Consider the following 13,164-nt stretch of genomic DNA (forward strand, 5'->3'; position numbering starts at 1 on the left):
TTGTCCTGTAGGTGACCTTGTAACTCTGTTGTCTTACTATGCACTTATGAATGAACGATTACTCCAGACCACTCGTAGATCTACGATGATTTTCAAGTGCAACTTAAGTTACGAAGCTTTTGGGACACAGCCCGTAATTCTAAGATGATTCGTACGATCGTTTTTACGATCTACTTAGCCTTACGATGCTTTTGGGAAACCCGGCCCTGGCCATTTAGTCTTAATAATTATTGGTAAATTAACTTGGCTTTCTGTTCTCGAAGGGAGTTGTGAACCTTCAAAGAGAGTGAACCTGGGGCTTGAGCCCAAACTTCAACCCCCCTTTAATGGAACTGCAGAGAGGAAGGAAGCAAACAGTAAAGGAGATGGGAAGGAGCTAGGCTTGGAGGCGCAGAGACTGGTGCTCTTATATGTAGGGCTGTGAACTTCAGTCTTTTAGTCGACTAATCGGTCGATGCCGTCTTTGTCCACTGACATTTTCATTGGTCGACCAGTTGCATAATTACTTTATTTTCACCAATAAAGAAATTTTCATTGATTTACTTCTTGATATTTATTCCTTTATAAGCAGTTAAATATTACTGTATTCTAAAAATAATTAGCCCATGTTTTATCCCCAACTTTAAATGCTTTAATTTAGGCTATTCTGTAACAGCCCCACAGTTTAGCGCACCACGTAGAACACTCTGGAACCGCACCTGTGGCTGGCTGCACTGCTACTTCGCTCAGAAAGGAATATAGGTAGTTTTGCTGTATTCATTCAGTTCAAATGCTACCTGTTTTGGCTTTAGTCAGCAAAATGTCCAAGAAATCTAAATCTTTTGTCTGGCTGCACTTTACAAAAAAGGTCACGGAGTTAAGTTCGCCTGCTCACAAGGTTTGCGAAAAGTTAATGGTACAGTCTATTTTTTGTAAATTCTTTCATTCGAATAGTAAATAAAATACAGCAATAAAATAATTAAAATGAAAGTCTCTCCTGATCGTGTTCCAAATTATTAACATTTACGTCTTTTAGGCTATAATTAAATTGCAGATTAAGTTTTGTTTTTGTAAATCCTCAGACATTATTTTTACCACTTAATTAAGTTTTGCTTTATAGAAAGCATTTCTTTAAAGTGAATTTCGTTTTGTATAAATTGTTTCTTAATTTTAATAAATGTTTCATTAACCAACTGCATGTATTTAATAAATAAAAAGCAAATATAGCAGACAATATAATAACAGCGCATGGAGGCACCGGCACGGTGCGTTCACTTGCATTGCATTGTTAACTAGAACCCACCTAATTATAAATTAATACAATTTACCGTATATGCCTCATACATTAGCATTAAATATCTTTGCTGCATTCGTTCTAGAAGATGACAAGGGCTTTCTCACACACAGTGAGTTAGACCCGCCTTGGCCGGTGCGTCTTTTTACGCTTTCTTAAGGTGCCTTTTATCCATTAGTTTGATCGTGTTGCAGTCTATTCGGCAACATTCCGCATACCACGGGCTTAGATTTTAAAATATATTACATCTACATTTCAGAGGTAACAGATACGGTGATGATGATCATCTTCTTTCTTTATTGTAGCACTACCTCAAACTAAAGCGGAGTCTCTTCGCAGCTGTCATTTTCTTAAATGAGCTGCGGCAATGTTTCATATGAGCTTCTAACGCTAGACAAACTTCTTTTTTTTTTCAACACGATCACCTTGTACCCAAACCATTTCGAAACTAAGGAGCCATTTGTCCTCCGATTCGGCGTTTGCTGGACTTATGTTTTTATGTGTAGGGTGAATTCAGGTAGAGTGGGACATCAGGTTGAGTGGGACACTTAAGCTTTTGGGTACTGTAAGGGGTTAATTTTGTAAGCCAATCACAATAATTGTTACTATGTTGTGGCTGAATGTCTATTGAATATGAAATAAAGGTTGTGATTGGTGTGACATCACAGATGTGGGCTGGTTGTTATTTGTCAAATTGCTTCACTCCTGGGACCTCACCGTAAGCCATCCGGCAAGTGCAAATCTATTGTAGAATAATAAGGTTGATAATTCTGTCACTTATGATATAACAATAAAACTTTTGCTTACACATACATTTATACTGTCTGTGCATTAGAGATTAATAACAATGAGCATCTAACTGTATACAATATTTGTAAAAATTAGATTCACAGCACTATCCCACTCAACCTGACAGTGTTAGGTTGAGTGGGACAGTGTATTTCAGGTTGAGTGGGACAGTTTTAGGGGTAATGCTAGCAAACACAGTGCAGCCATTTCATGAACAAGAAAATGCAATTTTTAAGTTATAAGTAATAATAATGTGTAACATTTTTATAAAATTTATATTTTTCAATATACACAAGATGGCATCCTTACAGAGAGGAGAGGGAAAGAGAGAGAGAACCCCTGCTGAAAAAACAGCATCAAACCAGCATGGGAATTATGCTGGTCTATGCTGGTTTGATGCTGGTGGTCACCAGCATACCAGCACCAAAACACAACATTTGCTGGTCTTGCTGGTATGACCAGCATGGGATGCTGGTGCTAATGCTGGTTTGATTGTGGTGGTTTAGCTGGTGCTAATGCTGGTTTGGTGCTGGTTTAGCTGGTGCTAATACTGGTTTGGTGCTGGTTTAGCTAGTGCTAATGCTGGTGCTGGTTTAGCTGGTGTTCACTAACAAACCAGCACCAAAACACAACATATGCTGGTCTTGCTGGTATGCTGTTTTTTCAGCAGGGAGGAAAAAGTGACAGGGCAATACAGATAAGAAAAAGACAGTAAAATACGAAAAGAAGAAAATTAAACCAGTGGAGTGAAGAGAGAATGGAAGGGGCTCTTGAAGAATATGAGCAGGAGGTGACCGAAGGACACAAACCAAAATTAAGGTTTTTAGCCAGGGCCAAAAAATAGTGTCCCACTTTCCCTAACAAAGTGTCCCACTCAACCTGATTGCTTCCAGTTTGCTGAAGAGGGTGTCAGATGATGTTTAAAGATAAACAGTTTGTTAATAAATTCATAAATTGTAAAAATTTCACCATAGTGGCCTTCATTACAATCTATTTAAACAAAACACATACACTTTTAATACATTCTAACTGATTTAGGTTGTTTAAAATGCAATTTACCAAAAAGTGTCCCACTTTACCTGACTTCACCCTACAGTTGACGCGTTTGAAAATAGCCTTAATAATGTAACAAAACGAAAATAAACCTATAGGCCATCCTGCTATACAGCCTATTATTATTAGGATTGTTTTTAGGCTATTTTTGTGTGTGTTTGTGTGTGTGTTTGTTTTAAAACGCCTAAATCGGCTTGACCAAAGTCAACCTATAGCTTCAAATTAAGGAAGAATACAGCCTGTATAAACGAGAGCTTTTAGGAGTTTTCATTATTTTGGCAGTTTTAGCAGTTATATTTTTTTTGCGTGCGGGTGTGGTCAGGTGCGCGATTGTAACGTTTGTTTTGCCAAAAAAGTCTGTAAAAACAGTGATTTTCATGGGATTTAATAAATATTTAAAAGAACGTTTGATCTGACTCATTTAAACATGTATTTATATATTGAGAGAATAATTTTTTTTTAGATTAGGCTATGTCAATTGTGAAGCCTTTTATATTACTTGGAATGAATACATATTTCAGATTGTAGGAAACTGAATTTAGATCAAGTCTGTTAAAATCTTTTTTTTATTATTTAAGCTAATTTAAAATATTTGATTTACACCAAATTCAGAAAAGAGTTTGCATAAAATGCAAAAAAATAGTTTGAACTGAATGGTTTCTGAACATTAGATCAATGTAAAATCTTTATTGTGAATGGTTACTTCAATTTTATTAGGTTACAGTATATTGTTTATAATTTTTCATTGTAAGAGGAGCTACAAAATTAGTTGTATTTTTTGCAGTTGATTTCATTAAGCTTTTTGACAATCTCATGAAGTTTAAGCTACGGCTGCCTGCAGTACTGCTGCAACCCACATCTTGGAAAACATTGTAAAGCATACGGCTAAAAGGAGCCATGTCTACTAGTGCAGTGTATAATAAGTGTTGCCTGTGTATAATAGATTACTCTTCTGTATTAATATAATGGTGTAATTATAATTTTATGTTCTCCTGGTAGCTTATCATACATGGTCTGGCTGTGCAAGCACGAAGCTGAGCAGATTTACTTCACGAGCCAGTTAACTCTACAGCAGTTAAATCCATATAGCAGCTGATGAATGTTTTTTGGGGGGTAAGGGTGGGGGTTTGTTGTGTTATTATTTATTATTGTATCTACAGGCTTGAAACTGCAACACAATGCACAACAAAATGTGTCACTTTTCTTTATTTCAGAAATTCCTAAGGAAAAGTACAAATTATTCACATCAATATCTATAAAAAATACCAAAAGTTAACAAGTGTGTGTGTGTGTGTGTATAATTAGCCTATTTAATTTACGTGTTGAATATTAAACACATTAACCGTAGTATTTTAATATTAAATATGACTGCGTAACATACAGCCAAGTGTGCATGTTATTAATACATTTGCATTTTGCAATATAACACGTTCAGCTTTTAAGATCAAGCTACAATTGCGGTTTGTGAGGTTTGTACAATCACACACACTTGTAAAAAGGTCTGACAGCATCTGCAACTACTTTTGAGGTTAGTGTCTATGGCGGCGACGTGCTTCTCCACGACGTTGGTATCACGCGTCTTCGGCGGCGACGTGCTTCTCCACGACGTTGGTCTCAGGCATCAGTGGAGACAACGTACTTATCCACGACGTTGGTCTCACGCGTCAGTGGAGGCGACATATACTTATCTCGCGTAAAAGTACACGACTGTCTCCTTTGCTTGGTTATCCGTGGCACTATCCACTCGCCATAGGAGTAGCCTGTGGTTTTTAAGGCTTCGTGTCTCATCGCGTTAAACGATCGCAGAACGATTTATTTCTCTTTTTCACCTCGATCTTTGGCCTCGTGTGATTTACCAAAACCAACATGTGAAGTTACAACGCTGATGAAGGAGTTTCATCAGTAGAGGTAAGTAACCAACATTATGTTATGCATGTAGTGGATCTAAAGATTGATTGTCGTATATGATCATTCTTTTTTTGGTTTGTTTGTTTGTAACGTTTATCAATGCAAGCCAAAATCGAGCTGCAAATCCTGAAGGCAAGGCACGTTGAACATGTAACCGTTTTCTCAGCGGTGGTGGGGTAAACATTTGCTAAGTTAGCCTAGACCAGCCCATGTTTAACTTAAAGTTACTTGAGTTATAAAATGTATCAATCTTCCCGCCCGACTTGCTTGGAGTAAGTTAACGTTATGTAAACGACCGGTATTCACAAGAAGCCTTAAAGTTTTATAGCGAAGTGGTTTGATAATTAAGTTAATATATTTTATCAGTTGTATTAGCTATAAAGTTATTTATATCTGTGAATTAATTCGTATTTTTATCAGTTTCTAACAACACATACATGACAAAAGGCTAGCGTAACGTTAATAACGTACGTTAAGTTACTTACCAACACGAACAAACGGAGTCTGACAGACAAATTAACTTAAAGCCAACAATAATAAAAAAAAAACATATTATAAATTAACATAAACGTTATGTTTACGAATTATATTATTTACATGTTAATAATGATGTTAAATGCGAAGAAAATGTTGAAGTGTGCCTGAGGAAAAACGGTCATATGATGAAAATGGCGCTCACTTGACGTAAGAATGGCCTCGCGACCACTGTCTATGCTCGCGACCAGCTCGCGCTTGCGCGACAGAAGAGTTAACTTCCTGCTCCAACCTGCAACCATTTGAATGCAGGGATAATAACAAATAACCAAAGTTTAATAATATTGCTGGATTTTTTATAATGCTTAATAAATGATGCGTGTAAATTTACACATATTTATTACGTCACTGACATTGTTTTTTATTGCGTTTATTTCTTTTATATTGATTGAAAATGAAAACCTTATTTAATTTACCTAAAATTTGTTTGTGTTTAACACTGATTTATGTTGTTTTTCTGTTTAATATTAGTGTGTCCTTGTAAACGTGTACTCGGAAACATGCAGATTACAGTATTTACAGAGCCGACCTTGAGGCACCCACTGATGGATAATCTGTTTACCTAAAAACAGGTAATGTATAAACATTGCAAATATAATGAATTCACAAGTATATAATTTCACAAATATTAAATATTATTAACAATTATTATTAATAATGTACATATTAAATTATATTATACATGTTCAGTTGTTCTGTTAAGTTATTTGAAGGATATGCATGGTAGATCAATTAGATTATCTTTCTCACTAGCTATAAGCAGCATGCTATATAAACGTTCCACTTAAAGGTGTAGCGGAGGATTTTCTCGAATTTTAGAAAAGAAACGCCGTCTCCGCTTTTTTAAAAAAATGCAATTGCGCAACACTCCAGATTGACAACTAGGAGAACCAATAGTCTTGATGATCCACCCGGAAAACCTAAATTCTCCGCAATACCTTTAATGTTTAATGCTCTTTTACCTTGATTGTTAGGGTGGTGTTCATACAAAGCAACTTATTGCTCATCTGCTTGAGAGAAAGTTACTGCTGGGGCTCTCCTGCTAAGATTGTCTTAATTCTAAAAAGAAATTAAGTCATTTAGGCTTAGGTCATAGCAAGTTTTGAATGAATGACTTCACAATCTGTTTTAATAATGTTTATTTACAATGTATTTTATTCCACTTACCTGAATCGTGCAGAGGCTTGATGTTTAGTCCACCGGTTGTCTTCTCCAACCTCTGAGTGAAGCCACCACGAGTGGTCGTGTTAACCAATTTTTTTAATTTTAGTGCACAGTGAGTGTGTCTACATAGTCTAAACGCTTAATAAACTGATAACGTGTAAGGTCATTTAAATCCATAAAATGGTTTTCTTTTATATGGTAAAGCCCATAAATGTCAAAAACTGATTGGCACAGGTAGTTTTTTTTGCTCTTAAACCAGATTTTAACGTCTTTTTTGCCGTTTCGTATGTACGTATGTCTCCACCTGTGATAGATAAACTTCACAAATAAAAGTAAATTAAAACGCTTGAAACATGTTAATGTAATAAGCTGATTTTTATAATATCATAATAAGATAATTGTCCTCTTATTATGTGCTTGTAAACATACTCAATGTCTTTGTTTATCCTTTGTCTCAAGTCACACTGAGGGGCTGTTTACACTTGGTATTAAGATGTGTTTTCATCGATCGGATCACAAGTGGACGAGAGAGACACATTGCGTTTACACCTGGTATTTAAATCCGTCTCTTTTGTCCACTTTCGACCGCATCTGTCCTGAATACTGTGAGTGGGTGGTCTGTGAGACGGTGGGCGAGTCTCTCTGCTGTCATTCAAACGCGAGCGGGAGTAATTATGAGTTTATATGGACGCAAACTTATATTATGTCGGAGCCCGCTGCTTGTTTAGCAAGTATACATGCTGCACAGTGTTTTGTACGTTTATATGTTGGAGCTTTCTCTGAATTTTCAGCGCAATTGATGAAATAGGATCGCGCAACTTTCACGCTTTCAAAACGAAACTACGGAGAACACCCGCAGTAGTTTTATCAATGAAAGGCTAAAAATAGCACTGTTCACCGTATGTTCACGGCAGAAGTCAAAAAAGACGTAAAATTAGTGTTTAATACCTCAGATTAGATAAATGGGCGGAGAGAAGGCGGTCGCATGTGGCTGTTCGGACGCATTCAACCACATTGCGTTCCGCAACTCCAAAGCGATCCGATCGAAAGTGGTTTCGACTACCTCTGAATGTGGTTGAAAGTGGTCGAAAGTGGACGCGTTCAAAACGTTTTGAACACCGTTTACACCTGGCATTAACGTCGTCCACTTGTGATCCGATCGACGAAAACGCATGTTAATGCCAAGCTGGGGCATAGGCAGAAATTGTATTTTGGGCGGGCCGGAGCAAAAGTGAGTGGGCCTATAGTTTATCAGAATAAAATTACTTAAATAATAATTAAACCTTAGAGTGGAAAAAAAAGAATAGACAAACTGCAAAAACAGTGACATCTTTACTTTCAATAGTCATTTATAAAACACTGTCTAAACATGTTCAACCAACAGAGCTCAATAAAGGCTGGACAAACCAGGCTTATTCAGGCTAGTCAGCAGTGCAAAAACAGTTCACCTGAAATAAAGTAGGCTAAAAATAAATTGAAATAACGAAAACTCTCAGCAGAGCACGGTTTGAAATAAATAACAACACACTGCCTAAGTTATGTTAAATCAACCATATACAGTGCAATCAGCCTGTTGGAAATAAAGCTTTTGTGCCAAAAATATCAACTCATTTAAATTAAACAATGTAAGTTTAATCTATAAGGCTGGCATACATCTATACACAACACACCACTTAGTTAAATCACTTCACGAGCAAAAAATAAGGAAATTAGTTTAACAGCATGCCTACCTTTGTTGTTTTCATTCTACAAAACAAGACGCAAACGCCTGGGTTTAATGATGAAAACAGAAATGATCTCATTATAGTCCAAAGAGTCACAAAGTTCTTTTTCAAAAAACAAAAGGTTGTTGAGGCGGGTAGTAACTCATGGATGCAAATTGGGTTGTGAAGGTGGTTCATCAATTGCAGTTAGATCGGCGGGTAAACTGTATCAGACTGACCGGGAGAGATCTGCCGCCAGGGAGCAAGCGGTAGCCGGCGCCACCAGCGCCTGACTAGCCTTCTTGTGGGTTAATGAGTCTGAAGAACTGGGCTCGGTAGATGGAGGCAGTGGCGTATCTTCTTCATCAACTCTTGCTTTTTTAAATAACACATTAAAGAAACTTTAGCCATTATTGTGGCAATGTTGATATTAGCTAAAAAAGCGGTTAGCAAAGTTAGCTGGCAGACTGACAGAGCCCGCCGGCCGCCGCCCCCCACAGAGTCTATCTGTCAGAACTCCTAGCAAACAAGCAACCAATTACGTTTCGGAGGCTTCCTACAACTTTCTTCAACAATTCCATTTTATTTAGAAAGCAAATTAAACACACACCAGTCAACAATAAATCCGGTTTATAGTAATATATTTTCTTAAATACATTTGAATAAAAAAAATAAACTAAAAATGTATTTTGGTTAAACTTGCCTGGGCGGGCCAGGGAGTTATGTGGGCGGGCCAGTGCCGCCCTGGCCCATTACTGGCTACGCCCCTGATGCCAAGTGTAAACAGCCTCTGAGTGTCCAGTGCTGTCGGGAAATCTAATGATAACTGCAATTCCTTCAGTCTAACATGATGGTTGAATTACACACAGATAAACTCCCACTTTATAGACCACAAGATTTGAGTTCAGGCAGATTAAGATAGTTGATTGAGTTTAGTTGTTATTGTTTGGCTGTTGGCTCATATTATTATTGATTTTGACAATTTTCTTACAGCCCTTGTCTGTCAAAATAATGCAACCTCTGGATGTAAAGCACATTTTAAACTGATCTTCTTCATTCTGTCACTAGCCCACCACAATCCATGTTTACCAGCTGTGAAAGTGCAGGCCAAAAATCTTCCTTCACCTGTGGGCCTCTACCCACATGTAAATAAGGTAATTAATTATTTGATTACTGTCGCTGTTTCTGTCACTGGGGCAAAATAACTGCCCTAGAGAACATGAAGAATAGCCAAAACTGTGGTATTGCGCTAGCCCTAAAAATGTGAGAATCTTGATGTTTCTAACACATGGTACAACCGCTTATTAGGCATGGGCCAGTATAAGATTCTGGCGGTATGCTTACCTTTAGCAAAAATACCACGGTTTCACAGTGTTGCGGGATTCCCATTGCTACACTAAATTTTTTTATTTTTAAATGGCAGGTAAAAATAAAGCCTTTAAATTATATTATATATAATATTTTCGAAATGTATATTACATGTAAACATCAAATCAATCACATGACTTAATGAATTTTGTATACATACAGTTCATACCTTGGAGACGGTTTCACAGACCATTTTAGTGGTTTTGTAACCTGTTTAAAACCACGGTGTACCTTAAAACTGGTAACCAGCCCATGCCTACCCATGCGTAGTATCTATTATTTAGGTGGTTGACAGGTCTGTTTGCATGTTATTGCATTGGTAATAATTTATTGTTTATAGTCCAATATTGATTGTGAGAATTATTTAAATTTCCTTAAAAATGTTCTAACATCTTTTCCTTTCTTTTCTTAATGCAGCACTTCAGGAGAAACCTGCCTGTGATCTGCTAAGATGCACAGATTCAACTCTGGCCCATTGTCATCCCAACACCTCATCTGCCATCAGTTTCGTTTAGTGTCGGTCTATTGCAAAAGTTCTTATAAACTTTAAATGAGACTTTGTGTTAAGCAGGGGTTTCCAAACTTTTCATTCCACAACATATTAAGCCCAGGATACACAGCAGGATTTTTGCAATCCAATAAGACCTTATCACACTGTGTGACAAGGATTGTTTAAACTTCAGCAGTAGACTGTCGATGAAGACACCTATTGCATCTGAAGCTGCGACATCTGTCATCAACATGCGCTAGTGGTAAACAAATAAAGGTATGCAGGTCGTAGAAGCAAACACATTGTTGATGTGCGATGATCATGCTGAACTTCTTACACTGTCATAAAACTATCGTAGGTGTCTTTGGTCCCAGGACTGGGAAAACAGACGTCTTTAAACCTCTCACACTGTATGAGATAGGACCACCAATTAAGAGCCACGATCACAGAAATCTCCACGATTGTTTCACGATTGGTAATCTTTCATCTGGGACAGCCAAAAATCGTGCCGTGTATTATGGGCTTCAGACAGGTGTAATCTTATAGTATATCAAAACCATTGCTAATAATTAATTGGACAAACCATCACTACAATGCAACACTCACTATCTTACGGTGTGACCCACAAGTGGGTCTTCACCCACAGTTTAAAAACCCTGAGTATGAGAAAGAGTATGTTGTATTGTAATTAAAGTCACATCTAAGTGTTTTGGAACAGTTTGTCATTATATTCACAGTATTACATGGTTCTTTCAGCAGTTACTACGTTACAGTGCTCTTAAAGTGTCCTGATCAGCTTTGGGTCTTGTGAAGTAATGTAATGAGAACGTGATCAATAGCTTTGCAGTATTTTGTTACACTGTGGCTGTAATCATATTAACACATAGGTTAAACCTTTTTTTTCAAATTTGGTAAACAAACTAGTCAGTCAATATAATTCATGCTGTGATGCTGGATTAAACCTGGTCAAATGATTGTGTATTGGGTTTTCAATTTTTTATGAGGTTTCTTCATCTATATAAACATTCTCAATATCACCTTTGGTTTGCTCAGAGTTTGTTCAGATGATTTTTAAAACTAAATGTTGTGAAAATGCAAGGTGTGTTACACAATTTCAATGGATGGCGTGGGGTCAAAAACTATCAAAAGTTTCAACCTTAGATATATAACTGTTGACAAACACACTTAATGTGAGTCACACACCCAGTAATTATAATAAGCAGGTATTGCAGTAAGCAAGGGTCACCTTAAGATAATCAGCTTGTTGGCAATTGTTTTATTTAATTAAATGTATAACTTTTTTCATTTCAGACTGATAAAACAGTCAGAGGGGCAGTGGCTGTTGGCAATGATGTTCTTGTGTGTTTTGTATTTGTTAATATTTTGTAGTCAGAAAGAGTATGAGATCACCTTTTCTTGTGCATGCGCTTTATCTACGGTAAGTGCCTTTTTAACGTTTTGGATTTAACGCAAAATGTCTACATTGTTTTTTATTATGCCTGATATGGGCTTTTATTACTTATATTTAATTATATTTTTTGCTTCAAAATTAATGCCAACCCTTTAACTGCCAGCTCAACCAAACGGTTGAGCACATTTTGAGTCCCTATATTTTATTGAGAGGAGTACCTAACTTAACTAAAGCTGATTGAGCCATCTCTACTATTTGTGTAAGATATGTTTTGCCAAAAAAATCTACTAGATATCAATGTATCAATCAACAGCACTTGTCACAACACATCTTGTTATGTGGATTTTAGAAATAAAAAAATCACTTCTGTTATATGAACTGTTCTTGTTGAAATTTTGCAAGGAAACCATATTTTTTTGACATATTACACTGTAAGAGCCCTAACTTTACAAAATGATGTTACTTGGTGCCATGAAAAAACTTTCATATGTTTTGAATAATTTTTCAAAAACATGCTCAACCAAACGGTTGATTTGTCACTTAATGGTAAAAGTAGAAAAGCTAGGGTAATGTTTTCAGATCATCCAATTCTGCAGTCAGAGTGTACTATTTGCTATGAAATATACATTTCTGATCATTCACAGCTATGAATATGACACAGCTATTGTTATTTCTTATTTAATATATTGAGATCATTTCTTAAGTATGTATTTTTGCCACTTCTGGATATTTTTTTGAAATAACTATAATGAATTCATATAATTAATGTATGGAAATCATAATTACTCATTAATTAATCAATAATTACTTCTTAAATGATGTTTTAAATTGTTTGAAGGATTGTCTGCAATGTTGGCTTACTCTACACAGCATTGCTGGTTTACAAATAAATGTTAAAGGGGCCATGTCACAAGACTTTTTTAAGATGTCAAATAAATTTTTGGTGTCCCCAGAGCACATATGTGATGTTTTAGCTCAAAATATCATATAAATAATTTATTATAGCATGTTAAAATTGCCACTTTGCAGGTGTGAGCAAAAAATGTGCAGTTTTGGGTGTGTCCTTTAAAATGCAAAATGAGCGGATGAAGTGCAAACACCGATCACAATGATGGTGGTTTGTTGAAATTGAAACTTAGTTGTGCTGTGAATTATTTTCTCTGTCTCTCCCTCTCTGGATTAAAACACTGGAAATGGCAGTGCTGTGGTTGGAAAGTGCAAATTAAGGGGTTGTATTATTATAATAAGGGCTCCTTCTGACATCACAAGGGGAGCCACATTTCAATTACCTGTTTTTTCACATGCTTACAGAGAATGGTTTACAAAAACTAAGTTACTGGGTTGATCTTTCTCACATTTTCTAGGTTGATAGAAGCACTGGGGACCCAATCATAGCACTTAAACATAGAAAATCTCTGATTTTCATGCCGTGACCCCTTTTAATTTATCTAAAAAAAGACAAAAAAAATTA

General features: G+C 36.4%; 1 long non-coding RNA gene across 1 annotated transcript; it reads left to right on the forward strand.

The window, feature by feature from the left end:
* The first annotated feature begins 3,869 nt into the window (after positions 1–3,869).
* LOC135747168 (uncharacterized) lies at positions 3,870–11,193 on the forward strand. The gene is made up of 3 exons (XR_010531716.2): positions 3,870–6,129; positions 9,493–9,578; positions 10,210–11,193. It is a non-coding gene; the product is annotated as an uncharacterized lncRNA (long non-coding RNA).
* The last annotated feature ends 1,971 nt before the right edge of the window (positions 11,194–13,164 follow it).

This window comes from Paramisgurnus dabryanus, chromosome 1 (assembly GCF_030506205.2).
Source record: "Paramisgurnus dabryanus chromosome 1, PD_genome_1.1, whole genome shotgun sequence".
Lineage (NCBI taxonomy): Eukaryota > Metazoa > Chordata > Actinopteri > Cypriniformes > Cobitidae > Paramisgurnus > Paramisgurnus dabryanus.